The following is a 15,949-nucleotide window of genomic DNA, read 5'->3' on the forward strand; positions in this document are numbered from 1 at the left end:
GGCCGCTGATCTAAAGCTTATTTTTCACGTCATCCAGAGTTCACCCAGCCCCTCATCCACTCTGAATGGACGCAAAATGGTACCGTTTGTTTGTGCTGTACATTTTTTTATTTGTGCTGCTGCAGTTTTATCGATGTTAGACATTTTCATTTCTGGTGATGAGGTCACACAGCCCCCCATGTTCTCCAAATGGACCCAAAGTGCAGTTGTCACCAAATTTATCAAACAGTAATGTCAGATGTTTAAAAGAAATGTTATTCTTAATTGAGCTCTTCATTCTGGATATGATTAATTTAACTTTATCTTTGGGTTATGAACCCCAGACTCCCCAACTTACTGTATTGGATATCCTTCTTCCTGGTTAAGCTACCTGTGCTACTTTGTTCTGAAAATCCGATCTCAGTATCCTGTCTGCAGAAGTCTTATATCATAATCGTGAAAACTTAACTTTCTCCCCCAACCTGTCAATGATCTGGATAGTCTTCATGTCTCCTTCTGGTACAGCTTCAACTTTGGTTGAGGAGGTGAAACCAAGCAAAGATCCAGATAGCAGATACCAGGTCCATCCACAGCTAATGATCAGCTGAAAGCTAAAGGAAACAGTGAAAGCTCCATACACAACAACAGTCCTGCTTCTGTTTACCAAAAGGCTCCAAAGTCCACCCAGAGACCTGCTGTGTTTAGTTCACTTGTTGCTGTATCTCCAAAGAGCTAAAGTCTTGTGGAGAATGTGTGCATCAATCCCACTACCTCTCACATGCTAAGCGAGCACTCTACCATTTGAGCTAATTCCCCTGTACTGGCATGCAAGCTAAGCTTTGAGAAAAGGCCCCTTTAACAACCTCTGCGTTCACCATCAACAGGTTTCAAAGATATTTAGAAATCATTCACGATGGCCTTAAAGGCAGATATTTAGGATAATTCTCGCTGGAATAGCAGGCTGCAACAGGAAAAGTTCTGCATGTCTCTGTCTTTTGATGGGCTAATTTTTCAGCAAATTTTTTGGCTATTGTTGCGGCTTTTGTCGTCAGAACGGCTGAGCGGTCTAAGGCGCTGCGTTCAGGTCGCAGTCTCTCCTGGAGGCGTGGGTTCAAATCCCACTTCTGACAGAGACTGCTTTCATTTCACCTCTACTGCAGCAAGGTGTGTTTTTTGAGGACAAAGTTGTTTTGGTCTATTCTTGACCACCCAAACTTTTAAAAGACCAAAATTCCTTTGACATGTCGAAATATTGCTACTCCGTCCTTCGAAAATGGAAACAATGGAAACAACAACACATGCAAACAGAGAAAGGTGCTGGGTTGAGGTTCCAGTATCAAGGGAGACATCGTTGATGCCACAAAACCATCTCCAGTGCGAATACGGTGGATATGTGGGCAGAACTGACTCTCAGTCAGCTTGGGTGGTTTGGTGGTAGAACTCACACCTGCCAAACGGGAGGCCTGGGTTCAATTCCCAACTGATGCAAAGGAGCCAGTTGCCAACATCCAACATATGTAAAAATTGTCATGTTCACCTCACACACTAAAGGTCTCTGGATAGAAGCTGTTAGGAAACAACTTTATTCTCCTTGTTTATCCACAGAGGAAGTGAAGTCACACACCACGTGATGTTTCTCTTTCCTTTCCTCCCTACATTACCTTGTCTGTGCAAGTACTGTATGCTGCTTTTCGAGTGTCTTCTTTTGACACCATGAAAAAAATCCATGAGGCCGTGTAGACACCAAAAAGGCAGCCTACAAACTTGGAGAGCACCAGCATTGATCCCAACAGAATTTTAACACAGAGCCTTCAGATGTACAGTCAGTCTTCCTGGAATTCAGATATTTTTTAAAAAGGTAGCTTATATGTCAGACAAATTTGCAGCATGCAGCAAGGATTTCAGCTATAAGCCTCTACCAACTGAGCTATCGAAGGGAGCCGTGAGCCTCCCTGTCATTTATCACAGTATGGGGATCAAATCCATGACTGTGGTGTTATTAGCACCACGCTCTAACCAGCTGACGTTGAGGATAATTCTGACTGGAATAACAGGGTGCAACTTAGACAGACTAAAGCAACCACCAACGAGGATGGGATTCGAAACCACGCGTGCAGAGCACAATGGATTAGCAGTCCATCGCCATAAACACTCGGCCACCTCGTCATGTTTGACACGTGTCCTGGAGTCCCCTGACAGTGGATCTCAGGACTCAATGATGAACCTCATTATTTACACACAGCACATTCAGGACATTAATGTGACAGTTTATTTTATGCTAAAGAAAATCCTTTGTCACAGTGGACTTGGCTCATCATATTTTTCTGACTAACTGGTATTGGAGTTTTAAGTTACTTATTTTGGCCTTCTCTTGTTGCCGTATCTCCAAAGAGCTGAAGTCTTGTGTAGAAAAAACAGAAAGATACAGTACGTCCAGATAACCTTTGAATTAAACGTATGTGAGGGTTGACCAAACAAAACAAAAGTTACAGGGTCAGATTATGGAAACAGATGATGTTCAGTTGTGTCATGGTTCATTGGTAACAACTAACATTTTGTAGATCAGTAGCATACCATGGTTGGCTGTGCAGCGTTTGGATGCTCCAATCAGTCCGAGAAGGGTTTCCACATGTATGGATTCCCCAAGAACCATGAGGGCTGGAAAATTGTGTGTGTGTGTGTGTGTGTATACAGATACAAATGCAAATAAAGATAAGTATATGCACCACAAAGGGCCTCTGATATAATACAGAGATTGTCAATTAAAACGAGGTATTGATTTAATCATTTTACTCCTGGAGATACTTTCACAGCTACCAAAGTTGTGAGAACAAACTAGCAAACAATTGGTCACCTGCCAAAATAAAAATATATATAATCACACTGTGCACGTGCAAATAAAGATCAGTATATGCATCACGGTACCGCTTTGGGTTCATTTAGAGAACATGTGCTGAAGGCTGGGGAATTAGCTCAAATGGTAGAGTGCTTGCTTAGCATGTGAGAGGTAGTGAGATTACTGCAACAAGTGAACTAAACACAGCAGGTCCCTGAGTGGGCTTTGGAGCCTTTTGGTAAACAGAAGCAAGACTATTGTTGTGTATGGAGCTTTGACTGTTTCCTGAACACATCATAAACTTAAGCAGCTGCTCTCCTGCTCACATGTTCTTCACACCATCACAAGATATCGATGGTGGGTTGGTGGACCGGTGGACACTTTGACATCAGTAAATCCACCGTGTTTTAAAGAAGTTCAGAGTTTTTCAGAGTTTCTGACATGGATACAGACAGACAGATCCAGTGTCACAGAGAGAGAGGAGTCCCGCTGAGCTGTCATGTTCTTCTGTGTAACAGACAGCAGAGACTGAGACATTGCATGCTAAATATAAATGAAATCACAAACTCAACTACTTGTTTGGCTGTTATTGCATCATTCCATATTTGGACATGTCAGTTTCACATTTGGAGTGGTAGGGTGACAACTGAAAGCTCTGTAGAAGTATTACTTAGATACGTTTTCAAGTTTTAGTGGGAAAGCAAACACATCTCTCAAGGAGTTAACCTTGAGTCTGGAGCCTTAGACCACCTGACATGTTCCTGCACCTGGCAGTGCAACTGTGCTAACATTAGCATGTAGTGTGAGGATGAAGTAAACTGTAAATCTCACTTTGAGCAACGTAGAACATTGTTTATTATTTGAATATGACTGCACAGAGTTTTTGAATGATCAATAATCTTCTCAGCTGCTCTGAATTGTGACAGTGGGGCAGCCTTTGTGTTTACATCTGAACCACATGTGATTTTGGAAATTCTTCAAAGCAGCTTCAAAGGAGGAGTTTCATTCTGTGAGTATTGTGACATCATCAGGCGATGTATCAAAGGCAGCAGCTCTTCAGACACACAAGTGACACACAACTGTGAGGAGCACAAGTGTTGACCTCTCGCACCCTACACATTCAAACCCCAGCAGTGCTGTGGTTCATACTTTACAGCATGTTTTCAGTCAGACCTGCTGATCTGCAGTGATGGGCTGTGTGTGCCCCCTGCCAAACACTGCATGTTTTCACATGGGGGTGGGGGGGTTGAAATTACAAAGGGAGAAAGAAAAGACAGAGGGAGGCTTGTCACTGTAAATTACTGTGATGAGTGCTGATTCTCTCAAATAAGAATCTGTTTAAACCAAATCAATTAAACATTTGGACACAACTTTCTGACGGGCTGTCATTAGTCTTACTAAAGTTTTCCGAGCATGAAAAGCAGTTAATCACCAAATTTCCTTCTGCTGAACAAAGCTGTAATAAAGGAAGTGATGAGCAGGAACTCCACTGAGAGCGAAGCACTGCAGGATGTCTTGTAGCCAACAACAGAAGTGCCACTGCAGCACTCTGCTGTAAACCACACCAGATGGGACTCGAACCCACAATCCCTGGCTTAGAAGGCCAGTGCCTTATCCATTAGGCCACTGGGACACATATGGGCACATTATTTGCCCAAGAAATGGCAAAAAAATGCGATGAAATCATGGTGGAATGGGTTACGGTGTGCAGCATCCAAACTCGAATCCCATCACTGCCAATTACCCCAGCAGTGCTTCACTCTCAGTGGAGTTCCTGCTCATCACTAAAACATACTGATGAAAACCATCACTTCCTGTGGAACATCACAGACTGTTTGAGCCAAGTCCACTGTGACAAATAACAAAGGGTTTTCTTTAGCATAAAATAAACTGTCACATTAATGTCCTGAATGTGCTGTGTGTAAATAATGAGGTTCATCAAAACAAAGTCAGAACCAGAGCTCAGGCTGTTGGTACACAAACAAAGAAAGGCAGACTTGTGGATTCACAAGATTATATCAGGATCTGACCTTTTCCTGTTCCATCAGTAACCATCAAAGGAGATGCTGATTCTGTGATGTCACAAAGGTTCTAATGACATCACAGAGATCAAAGACAAAGAATTAGTTTACTTTGATTCATTTAAAGTGTGGATAATGTTCGGTCATAAATCCAGCCACTCTTGTCCAGATATTGCAGGTAAAAGCTGTAATACAGGAAGTGATGGTTTTCATCAGTTTGTTTCAGTGATGAGCAGGAACTCCACTGAGAGCGAAGCACTGCTGGGGTTTGAACGCAGGATGTCCTGTTTACAAGACAGACACTTTAAGCAGCTTAGCATCAGTACTGCCAGTTTCTCTGCAGTTGTTCTCTGAAACCTTCTGTATCTGTATCATAGAAGAATGTTTCCATTTCAACATTTCTGAAGCACTGATTTACAGGAAAACGTCATTTATCTCAGAATGGGGATCAAATCCATGACTGTGGTGTTATTAGCACCACGCTCTAACCAGCTGAGCGAACCTAACTTTTGAGACGTCGAGGATAATTCTAATTCTACATGCTACATTCTACATGCTAAGTGAGAGCTCTACCATTTGAGCAGTCTGAAAGTGGCCTTACAGTAAAGACTGCCTGATAGCCTGCCTGAAGTGCGGGTGGTCAAAAGTTGACCAAAACAACTTTGTCCCCAAACACATCTTACAGCAGTCGCGAAAAGAAAAGCAGTTTCTGTCAGAAGTGGGATTTGAATTCACACCTCCAGGAGAGACTGCGACCTTAGACCGCTCGGCCATCCTGGAAATTCTTCAAAGCAGCTTCAACAATCTATCAACGCTCCCACCAATATAAATCAGCACCCCTGAATACTGATTCTGTGATGTCACAAAGGTTCTAATGACATCAAAGCCTGTTACCGGCTCAAATCCACAGCACTCTGCTCAGCTGTTTTTGCTGGATAGTATCTGGTTGGGTTTCACCTCTTCCACAAAACTTCAGGCTGCTCCAAAGAGAAACATGAAGACTGTAACAGTTAACTGACTGGTCAGAGAGAATGTTGTGCCTTTTTAACAGAACTTACATGAGTTTAACTCAACAGTCTTAAATTTTATCAATGAGGCACTGCTGGGATTTGAACCAAGGATCTCCTGTTTACTAGACAGGCACTTTGATCTGAAAACACCCCCAACGTACGTGGCTGACCATCGTGACTTTTCTTTAGCATATAATTAACTGTCACATTAATGTCCTGAATGTGCTGTGTGTAAATAATGAGGTTCATCAAAAAAAAAAAAAAAAACGAACGCCACAAATGTTCCATCAGTAACCATCAAAGGAGATGCTGATTCTGTGATGTCACAAAGGTTCGAATGACATCAAAGGGATCAAAGACTCCTCCCACTTTTTTGTCATGACCTCCCCAGCCCACATGGCTCGTTGGTCTAGGGGTATGATTCTTGCTTAGGGTGCGAGAGCACCCGCTGATGAGAGCTGCAGAGCGATGTGCGCTTTCACATCAGTTTACACCACCAAAGTGGTGTGGAGACGCTGACAACTTCCCCGCCCTGCAGGCTACTGATTAACTGATTAGCCTTGTTTATCTTTAGATCAGTACCCAGCACACAGGTGTGCACACAAAGGTGTGCCCCTATGCCTGCCCTCATAATGCTAACTGATCATCGTATTGTGACATCATCAGTTGACGTATCAAAGGCAGCAGCTCTTCCGACTCACATCACAATAAGTTTTGTGTCTTATTTGGCTCCATTTGGTGGAAGCTGTGAATCGCAGGATTCAGGGGGAATACATCCATACATACATCTTCACTGAAATAATGACACCTGTGAGACAGCTCAAAGCTGTGTCCAAAGGTTTGGAGGAGTGAATGGCAGAAAGATGTCTTTGAAGCCATTTGGACACACAACCAGTCAGCGTGCAGCATTCAACCTCACAATATTTCATGTGGTTGTGGTTGAAAGACGAGGCAGAATATTGGAAATGTAACTTTGGGTCTAAAAAAAAAACTGCTCAACGCCCAACGTGGGGCTCGAACCCACGACCCTGAGATTAAGAGTCTCATGCTCTACCGACTGAGCTAGCCGGGCTGCTAGAAATTCAAAACATCCTCCAAAAAAAATCACCAAAAATAATTTCAAAATAAAAGCCAGTTTAGATTATTTTATTTGTATCTTTAGCTCAGATGTAGCAAAGCGCAACAATGCTGTCGATAAGGATCTTTCCCATTTGGGTTACTTGAAGTGATGGTGGCCACTGATGCAGCACTCCGTTTATAACAGTTTTACATTTAATTAAATACTTCACTGCAAAAATGACACACATATGACATTATGGGAAATCTCAAAACTGTGTCCAAATGTTTGGAGGAGAAAATGGAAGAAAGATGTGTTTGACAGCCTTTTGGACACACAACCAGTCAGCGTGACGCATCCACCCTCACAATATTTCATGGTGTGGTTGAAAGAGGAGGGAGAACATTGGAAATGTAGGTCAAAAAAGCCTGAGTTTGAACCTCACTCAGGTACCCCCTCCGACGCCAAAACCCAGGATTGAACCAGGGACCTTTAGATCTTCAGTCTAACGCTCTCCCAGCTGAGCTATTTCGGCTGGTTGAGCCCATCGATGCAGGATGTTCTGTTCACCATCCACTTCTCCAAAGTCCCACAGTGAAGGCTTCAAATGCACATCTCTCACAGTGTTATCATGACAAGAGAAAGAACTGACTGATTCTGACAATGGGATCAATGTAGAATGTAGTTTGTTATTTGCATCACTGCCTCAGCAGAGGTGGGTTTTGGGCCCAGCACTCTTCCACTGCTCCACTGCTGCTTCACACTCTGCTGTAAACTGATCCAATGAGATAAAGACTTCCCATGCTTCATTATCAACGCTGGAGATGACAGGGACCGCGGGGCCTCATACATGCAAAGCATGCACTCTACCACTGAGGTAGATTCCCTGCATGGTGCACAACGCCCGCTGTTATGTTATGAATTACAGATTTAGAGTGCTAACAATTACACCATGGAGCTGTGTGAAGTTTGCTGTCTGGTTGTGTTACTTGAAGGATCTTGACAAGACACTTGCCACAGTGAAGACGCCAGCTGAAGCCGTAACATAATGTCACATCAACGGCGTGGCCATTTGACTGCAGGTCAAGAGGTCCCCAGTTCAAATTTGGGTGCCCCCTGCCGAACCTGCATGTTTTCATACGCAAGCATGAACTCTGGTTGACTGTGATGTTTCTCATTTCAGCCCACCTGGTGTTGGTATCGTCTTTCACTGGCTTCTATAACTTTTGTTCACAGGGAGATGAAAAATGCCTGAATTAGCTGATTAGTTTTCATTGACAAGAAACAAACTGGCAGTGGTGGGTGGTGACAGTGAAGGTTTCAAATCCAGTTCAGTCCAGATAGTTCCAGTTTTGTTGTTGCTTCTGTCAGCAGAACTCAAAGGTATCTGGCAGGACCACGTTTGTCTTTTGAGCTTCATTAACAGAGTGCACTCTACTGTGGAGGTCATGACAAAAAAGTGGGAGGAGTCTTTGATCTCTTTGATGTCATTAGAACCTTTGTGACATCACAGAATCTGGTTTCATGCTTCTTCATTTTGCTGCCACAGTCCTGATCATATTGGATGAACTGTTGGAGTTACTGCCTTCACTCCTGACGTCCAGCACAAGAATCATGCTACGTGTTATGACACTAAATAAATGACACTTCCTGTCTGAATACCCAAAGAACAACTCCTATCTCCTCCTTAAAGTTGCATCCTCATTCTGATCACCTGGCTCTAAATGCAAACTAAATGCTGTAAATTCACCACTCATGAGTCTTGAAACAACCTTCTGTCTTCCTGCAGCACCTGTAATAAATATTCACCAGAGCTCAGGTAAGAAGAAGAAACAGTAATTTTGTGGTTGTTGCTGATCCACTGACCTCCTTGACCTCCTTAATTTTGTAACCTCTGCCATGAATCCATACAAAAAAAACAAAGACTTGCTGTGTTTAGTTCACTTGTTGCTGTATCTCAACCATTTTGTCAACCAGTGGAGCCCCCTGCTGGCCATTGGATAGACTGCAGGTGGAAGTCTCAGTACTTTTTAACCTGCTCATAACCAGGCAGTGTTCTGCTGGGTAAGTTTGGGTCTAAAAAAAGAAACTACTTATCGCCCAACGTGGGGCTCGAACCCATGACCCTGAGAATAAGAGTCTCATGCTCTACCGACTGAGCTAGCCGGGCTGCTAACGCTGCAAAAAATGATCCTAAAAATTAAGCGAGAATCATAGGATGGTGGTTCAAGCCCACCCAGGGATGTTCTTTGTTTAAACCCCTTTGTGGACAGGATCTCTGCCTGTCTTGTGGAAGACTGGGATTTCATTTCCTGAATGTTAGAAACTCAGTGCTGCTTGCAGTATAAAACACAGTTGCTCCACTTGAAAAGTGATACAACAGTGGTCACCTCCTGTCTGTAGACAGACTCATCACTCTGCTGGATGAGGCTGATGAAAAGAAAGACCTCCTTCGAGCCGGAGTTGAACCAGCGACCTAAGGATTTCAGCTGTAAGCCTCTACAGCCCTCCGCTCTACCAACTGAGCTATCGAAGGGAGCCGTTAGTGTGTTGGTCTTCTTGTCTTCTTTGACTAATATTTACAGATTTGACATTACTTCACAAATCCAGCCACGTCTGAGTTAGCACAACTAGTTTCATGATAAATTCTGATGACCACCAAAACAAAAATCACAGATTCAAATTAAATCAGATTCGTTCATATATATTGCCAAATCTTAACAAAGTTGAATCACACTGAGTAACAAAAGGTGGTTGTCTCGTTGGAGGGGATCATCGGCATAGGAGTGAAAATTTGTTCCACAACTGAATCATTTGGGCAAAAGTTGAACAATATGGAGACTTTACTTGGGACGGTTGTCATTGGAAGCTTGTTCACTTTGTGAAGCTTTTAAATGTAGTTTATTTTTCTGAGGACAAAAGAAAAAGACAGATTGTAAAACATGGACAGTCTGAGATTGCTTGGACATCCTGACTGCACAAAAGAGAGACATTTCAGGATTCCTGATCCAACAAACATTTGGCTCCTTGCCCAGTTTGGTTCTTTCTTCTGTCAGCAGAACTCAAAGTTATCTGGCAGGACCATGATTGTCTTTGGAGCTTCATTAACAGTGTGCACACATCACAGAATTTTTTTTTTTGCTACACTCTGGTGCAAAGCTTATTAAGTTCATTCCAGGAGTAATCCACAGACTGCCAGATGCTCCAGCTGAGGCTTGAACTCACAACCTCAGCATCTCTCTGCAGGTTCCTGTCCACCATCCTTTCAGTTAGCAGCCAAACACACTGGCTCATTGCCCCGCAGAGACTTAATGACCAGCAGCTGTAGTTACACTATTTAAACCTCAGATAGTTTCATGTTGGTTCAAACTGATGTTTGAACCAACTGAACTGAACTAGCAGTCATTGTTGGTCGATGTATGCTGGATAAGAGAAAGTAGATTAAACACAGCACGTCTCTCAGTGGGCTCCAAAAGACCACTGAGCCATCCTGACATGTGTGTCCAGCTGCCAGTCTCTGATGAGGAACTGCAAAAAATCCTCCAAAAAATTGACAAAAAACACAGACTGTTATGTGTATTTCCTTCTTCAAATCTTTATTTTGGTCATTTAATATGTTTTGATGCGTTTCAAATCCTGCAGTTGTGTGCTTCTGAGAGACTCTGTGGCGCAATGGTAGCGCGTCTGACTCCAGATGAGAAGGTTGCGTGTTCAACTCAAGTCAGGGTCAGATCATTAGTTTGCACTTTTGGTAAACACTCACATCCTCTGTGGTGCAGCAGGACGTGTTTTTCTGATGATCCATTTAATTTCTTCACATCACATTTCACATCACTATTTCCCATTATGTTAGATGGACACACATCACCATTTGATTTTATTTCAGTTTATTTTGAACAATATAAAAAAAAAACAAAAAAACCCAAAAGTCAGCAAGTTTTATCAATGATATGGAGGGTGAGGGTTTAGAAAGTAGTTAGAAAGTCACAAATGTTACCTTAAAGGGCATATTGCAGGTTAAGGACCACATTGAATCAATGTTTAAAAAAATAATATTGGAAATGTTTTGCTGGAAAGTGAAGGAGGTAAAATGTCCACAGCAGAAGGTAGGCAGATCATTGGACAAGTCATATGCAGGGCTCGTCGGGGATTTGAACCCGGGACGTCTCGCACCCAAAGCGAGAATCATACCCCTAGAGCAACTAACCCGTGATAAGGTTGATTTGATAAGGTTGATTTGTAAAAATAAGCCAATAAATCACTGTCACACAGGCCAGTTAGCTCAGCTGGTTAGAGCGTGGTGCTAATAACGCCAAGGTCATGGGTTCAATCCCCATACTGGCCACATGCAGCATCTCTGAACTTGATGTTGTTCTCTCCGTATACTTCAATGCAGCCTGAAGTCTTTTTTCCAACCAGTGGAACTGCCCCCTGGTGGTCATTAGAAGTGCAGCTTAACTTATCAGATACAACAATAACACAAAGTTACAACGATCAGAGCAAAGACTGCAGATTGATCATTTCCTTTGTAACAGTTTAGTGATTAGTTTCCAGCTGGACCACCAGGGGTGCACCATCCAGGGGATGTAGTGGATGTGTTAGAAAACTAAATAATGTATTATATCATTACAGATGTGACACGCATTAAACGGACATAACAGACTTTATGTTAAGATAAAATGATGGCAGTAATGCTGGATTAAAATAACTTTGAACGCCATTTTAAATATCTGGATGTTCAGTCATTTGTGCTTTTATTCTGTGGATAACAAAGATACTCTTTCATTTTATTATTCTCTCTTTCGGTCGAAAAAAGCCGAGTCCAGTCGAGGAGAGCCGAATCTTCAGAGAATCCGTGCAGACAGGGGGGTTATTTTGATGGACACACCATGAGGCCAATCACATGAGAGGACAAACTGATGTTTTCACAATAATATTCAGCTGGTAAACTGACATAGATATGAAGTTTTACAGGTGACCAAGAAGAGACGTTTTCTTTGCTCTACAACGTAACTTTGTGAAAATAACATGTCTGTGGTTGTTTTCTGATCCCTCCTTCGTTTCTTCATGTCTTCTGTTTGTGTCTCTCTCTCGGAGTGATGTTGTTACTGAAGCCGACTCTGACCCCTCACTGAGCGGGTCGGTGCGGAGAAACACTCCGTTACCTCCGACAGCTGAGCGGTATCGCTTCTCGGCCTTTTGGCTAAGATCAAGTGTAGTATCTGTTCTTATCAGTTTAATATCTGATACGTCCCCTACCCGGGGACCATATATTAAATAGATTTTTGGAACAGGGAGATGGAATAGGGGCTTGCTCCGTCCACTCCACGCATCGACCTGGTATTGCAGTATCTCCAGGAACGGTGCACTCCCTCTGTGTGTTCAATACAAGTCCTGTTCAGCTCAACATCACCTTAAACACATGATGTTGTCTTCATGTGTGTAACGCTGAGTGTACAGAGTGTTCATGTTCAGTTTATGGTTTTACAATCAGTGATGCATTCATGTAGAAACATCAGTTTAATGTTGCTGATTTCATCAGGTTATATTCTGCTGACAAGACTGAATCAATAAAGTTTTGTTTTTGGTTTAAATGTTGGTTGTATTTGCTGAATCCACAGAGTGACTGAAATGATGAAGTAAATCCAGGAAAGGAAAAACATTTGGCTCTGAATCTCAATGTAGATTTGAACAAAGAGCTCCAGCTGAAGAAAACAATGCTGTCTGTTTCCAGATGATGAAGAACTCAGTTCTCAGTTGATGCTCAGTTATCTCCATCTAGTGGACAGATGGTAGAAGTTGATTCCTGAAAAGAGGAAGTGACTTTTTCTCAGCTCAAACTGTTGAAGGAGAACGAGCAGCTTCTTCCTCACTGACTCACTCAACCTCTGTCTCCTGGGTTTGGATTTAGGTCTGGGTCTGGGTCTGGGTCTAAGACCAGGTGGGCCTGCTCAGAGTCTCTGTGTTGGATGTGAGCTGCTGAAATCTCTGAACACCATGAGTAACTGCAGTGAAAATACAAATATGCACTGAAAACGTGCATAGCAGCTTCTGTCAGAAGTTGTTAGTTGTGTTGTGTTAGTTGTAACCAATGAACCATGACACAATTGAACATCATCTGTTTTGCTTCATCTGCTTTTTAGTGTCCAGGACACAGAGGAAGAGGATGTCTCCACATGCACATTTGTTCTTGATGTTTTCACTCACTGTTTAATAAAAAAAAAATACAATTTAATTCATCCAAGTGTGATCTTTTGTTGCTCTGTAATATGTTCGATTCACATTTTCTGTATGGCTTAGTTTTAAAATTATAATGGTTGTATGGTCAGCTCCTGCCTCATCAGAAGAAGTGGGATGGACAATAAATGCTGAATGGACTGTTGCTACTCTGCTTTCTCCATCACTATCAGACCACGAGTAAGTCAATAGGAATTAAAGCAAAATCAAGGAGATCCAATAATCCATCTACGCCAAAAAGAGCATTTGAATCATCAAAATATTTCCCCAGCTGACACAAACGTGATGCTTTCCCTCCAAAACGTATTTAAGTAATTCTTATATAGAGCTTTCAGTTGTCACCCCACCACCCAAAATGTAAAACTGACATTTACGAATATGGAATAATGCAATAACAGCCAAACAAGTACTTGGGTATGTGATTTTATTTATATTTAGCATGCAATGTCTCAGTCTCTGCTGTCTGTTCCACAGAAGGACATGACAGTTCAGCGGGCTGACATGAACCACGTGACCACCCCGCAGTGAGATCAGGGAGTGTCGGGACTCTTCTCTCTCTGGGACACTGGATCTGTCTGTCTGTATCATGTCAGAAACTCTGAAACACTCTGAACTTCTTTAAAACACGGTGGATTTACTGATATCAAAGTGTCCAGCGGTCCATGTTGGATCATTATAGAAAGATATTAACTTTAATTCAAATACATTGTTGAATATAAGCACAGAAATTAAAATATTCATCTGTAAAACTTAAGATGTTGCCAAATAAATTATGCCAGTTGTGTGATGATGTCATGTGTCACTTTCCTTACTGAGGAGTGACAGCCCATTGATAATGCTTACTTAAAAAAACTTTAAACATGAGCTCTGTGTCACATTCATGCAGCTTGTGTAGAAACAGTTCATTCCATCAGAATGAACCTTCACCTGGGGGTATGTAGGGGATGTAGCTCAGTGGTAGAGCGCATGCTTTGCATGTATGAGGCCCTGGGTTCAATCCCCGGCAATACCCGGCATCTCTGGGCATCTCCAAAGTCCACCCAGGGACCTGCTGTGTTTAGTTCACTTATTGCTGTATCTCCAAAGAGCTAAAGTCTTGTGGAGAATGTGGGCATCGATCCCACTACCTCTCACATGCTAAGCTAGCGCTCTACCATTTGAGCTAATTCCCCTGTACTGGCATGCAAGCTAAGCTTTGAGAAAAGGCCCCTTTAACAACCTCTGAGTTCACCATCAACAGGTTTCAAAGATATTTAGAAATCATTCACGGCCTTAAAGGCAGATATTTAGGATAATTCTAGCTGGAATAGCAGGCTGCAACAGGAAAAGTTCCGCATGTCTCTGTCTCTTGATGGGCTAATTTTTCAGCAAATTTTTCGGCTATTGTTGTAGCTCTTGTTGTCAGAATGGCCGAGCGGTCTAAAGTGCTGCGTTCAGGTTGCAGTCTCTCCTTGAGGCGTGGGTTCAAATCCCACTTCTGACAGAAACCACTTTCATTTCACCTCTACTGCATTAAGGTGTGTTTTTTGAGGAAAAAGATGTTTTGGTCTACTCTTGACCGCCCAAACTTTTAAAAGACCAAAATTCCTTTGACATGTCGAAATATTGCTACTCCGTCCTTCGAAAATGGAAACAATGGAAACAACAACACATGCAAACAGAGAAAGGTGCTGGGTTGAGGTTCCAGTATCAAAGGAGACATCGTTGATGCCACAAAACCATCTCCAGTGCGAATACGGTGGATATTCGATGCATTTTGCAGTGTGGTGTTGGTTTTTCACTGCAATTTGCAGTGCATTCGCAGTGATTTTTTTTTTTTTTCACTGCGTGTTGCAGTGCATTTGCAGTGAACTTTTGCACTGCTTTTGCCATGGCAGACAATCTGTGATGTCAGATGATCTATGATGTCAGAAGTTCTGTGAATTCAGATGATTAAAAAGACATTTTATCCTGAATTGAACCCTTAATTCTTAATTCTGATTCATTTGACTTTGTCTGTTGTTTCTGCATCGTTGTTCAGTCAGACCAACAGCAGGCTGCCATCCACAGTTCATCACTTTGATTTTCTCAACATGTCTCAACATGTCTCTGTGGTGCAATCGGTCAGCGTGTTCGGCTGTTATCTGAAAGGATGGTGGTTCAAGCCCACCCAGGGATGTTCTTTGTTTAAACCCCTTTGCGGATAAGATCTCTGCCTGTCTTGTGGAAGACTGGGATTTCAATTCCTGAATGTTAGAAACTCAGTGCTGCTTGCAATATAAAACACAGCTGCTCTACATGAAAAGTGATACAACAGTGGTCACCTCCTGTCTGGAGGCAGACTCATCACTCTGCTGGATGAGGCCAATGAAAATAAAGACCTCCTTCGAGCCGGAGTTGAACCAGCGACCTAAGGATTTCAGCTGTAAGCCTCTACAGTCCTCCGCTCTACCAACTGAGCTATCAAAGGGAGCTGATCAACCTCTCCTCTTCTTGTCTCCTTTGACTAATATTTGCAGATTTGGGTTAGGGAAAACATGGAGAATGTCATTTATCACAGTATGATCAAATCCATGACTGCAGTCATCAACAATGTCACCCTTGATACTGGAACGCTCTCACCAGCTGACGTTGAGGATAATTCTGACTGGAATAGCACTCGGCCACCTCGTCATGTTTGATGGCCTCAAAGGCAGATATTTAGGATAATTCTAGCTGGAATAGCAGGCTCATTAACTCCTCATTATTAACTAAAGCTGTGCCCCGTGTGAGGCTCGAACTCACGACCTTCAGATTATGAGACTGACGCACTGCCTACTGCGCCAACGAG

The 15,949-nt window shown here is 42.6% G+C and overlaps 11 non-coding genes across 11 annotated transcripts; 5 read left to right on the plus strand and 6 right to left on the minus strand.

Annotated features, from left to right (window-relative positions):
• Positions 1–1,026: 1,026 nt before the first annotated feature.
• trnal-cag (transfer RNA leucine (anticodon CAG)) lies at positions 1,027–1,109 on the plus strand. The gene has a single exon. It is a non-coding gene; the product is annotated as a tRNA-Leu (tRNA).
• A 3,266-nt stretch (positions 1,110–4,375) lies between these two features.
• On the minus strand, positions 4,376–4,448 carry trnar-ucu (transfer RNA arginine (anticodon UCU)). Its single transcript has one exon. It is a non-coding gene; the product is annotated as a tRNA-Arg (tRNA).
• Positions 4,449–6,845: 2,397 nt separating this feature from the next.
• trnak-cuu (transfer RNA lysine (anticodon CUU)) lies at positions 6,846–6,918 on the minus strand. The gene has a single exon. It is a non-coding gene; the product is annotated as a tRNA-Lys (tRNA).
• Positions 6,919–7,365: 447 nt separating this feature from the next.
• Positions 7,366–7,438, minus strand: trnaf-gaa (transfer RNA phenylalanine (anticodon GAA)). Its single transcript has one exon. It is a non-coding gene; the product is annotated as a tRNA-Phe (tRNA).
• Positions 7,439–9,000: 1,562 nt separating this feature from the next.
• trnak-cuu (transfer RNA lysine (anticodon CUU)) lies at positions 9,001–9,073 on the minus strand. Its single transcript has one exon. It is a non-coding gene; the product is annotated as a tRNA-Lys (tRNA).
• Positions 9,074–9,351: 278 nt separating this feature from the next.
• Positions 9,352–9,439, minus strand: trnay-gua (transfer RNA tyrosine (anticodon GUA)). Its single transcript is given in 2 exon segments — positions 9,352–9,387; positions 9,403–9,439. It is a non-coding gene; the product is annotated as a tRNA-Tyr (tRNA).
• A 1,122-nt stretch (positions 9,440–10,561) lies between these two features.
• trnaw-cca (transfer RNA tryptophan (anticodon CCA)) lies at positions 10,562–10,633 on the plus strand. The gene has a single exon. It is a non-coding gene; the product is annotated as a tRNA-Trp (tRNA).
• Positions 10,634–11,174: 541 nt separating this feature from the next.
• On the plus strand, positions 11,175–11,248 carry trnai-aau (transfer RNA isoleucine (anticodon AAU)). Its single transcript has one exon. It is a non-coding gene; the product is annotated as a tRNA-Ile (tRNA).
• An 838-nt stretch (positions 11,249–12,086) lies between these two features.
• LOC115058386 (U2 spliceosomal RNA) lies at positions 12,087–12,277 on the plus strand. Its single transcript, XR_003842065.1, has one exon. It is a non-coding gene; the product is annotated as a U2 spliceosomal RNA (small nuclear RNA).
• A 2,263-nt stretch (positions 12,278–14,540) lies between these two features.
• On the plus strand, positions 14,541–14,623 carry trnal-cag (transfer RNA leucine (anticodon CAG)). Its single transcript has one exon. It is a non-coding gene; the product is annotated as a tRNA-Leu (tRNA).
• Positions 14,624–15,501: 878 nt separating this feature from the next.
• trnay-gua (transfer RNA tyrosine (anticodon GUA)) lies at positions 15,502–15,589 on the minus strand. Its single transcript is given in 2 exon segments — positions 15,502–15,537; positions 15,553–15,589. It is a non-coding gene; the product is annotated as a tRNA-Tyr (tRNA).
• Between the last annotated feature and the right edge of the window lie 360 nt (positions 15,590–15,949).

The sequence above is a fragment of the Echeneis naucrates genome, chromosome 2 (genome assembly GCF_900963305.1).
Source record: "Echeneis naucrates chromosome 2, fEcheNa1.1, whole genome shotgun sequence".
NCBI lineage: Eukaryota > Metazoa > Chordata > Actinopteri > Carangiformes > Echeneidae > Echeneis > Echeneis naucrates.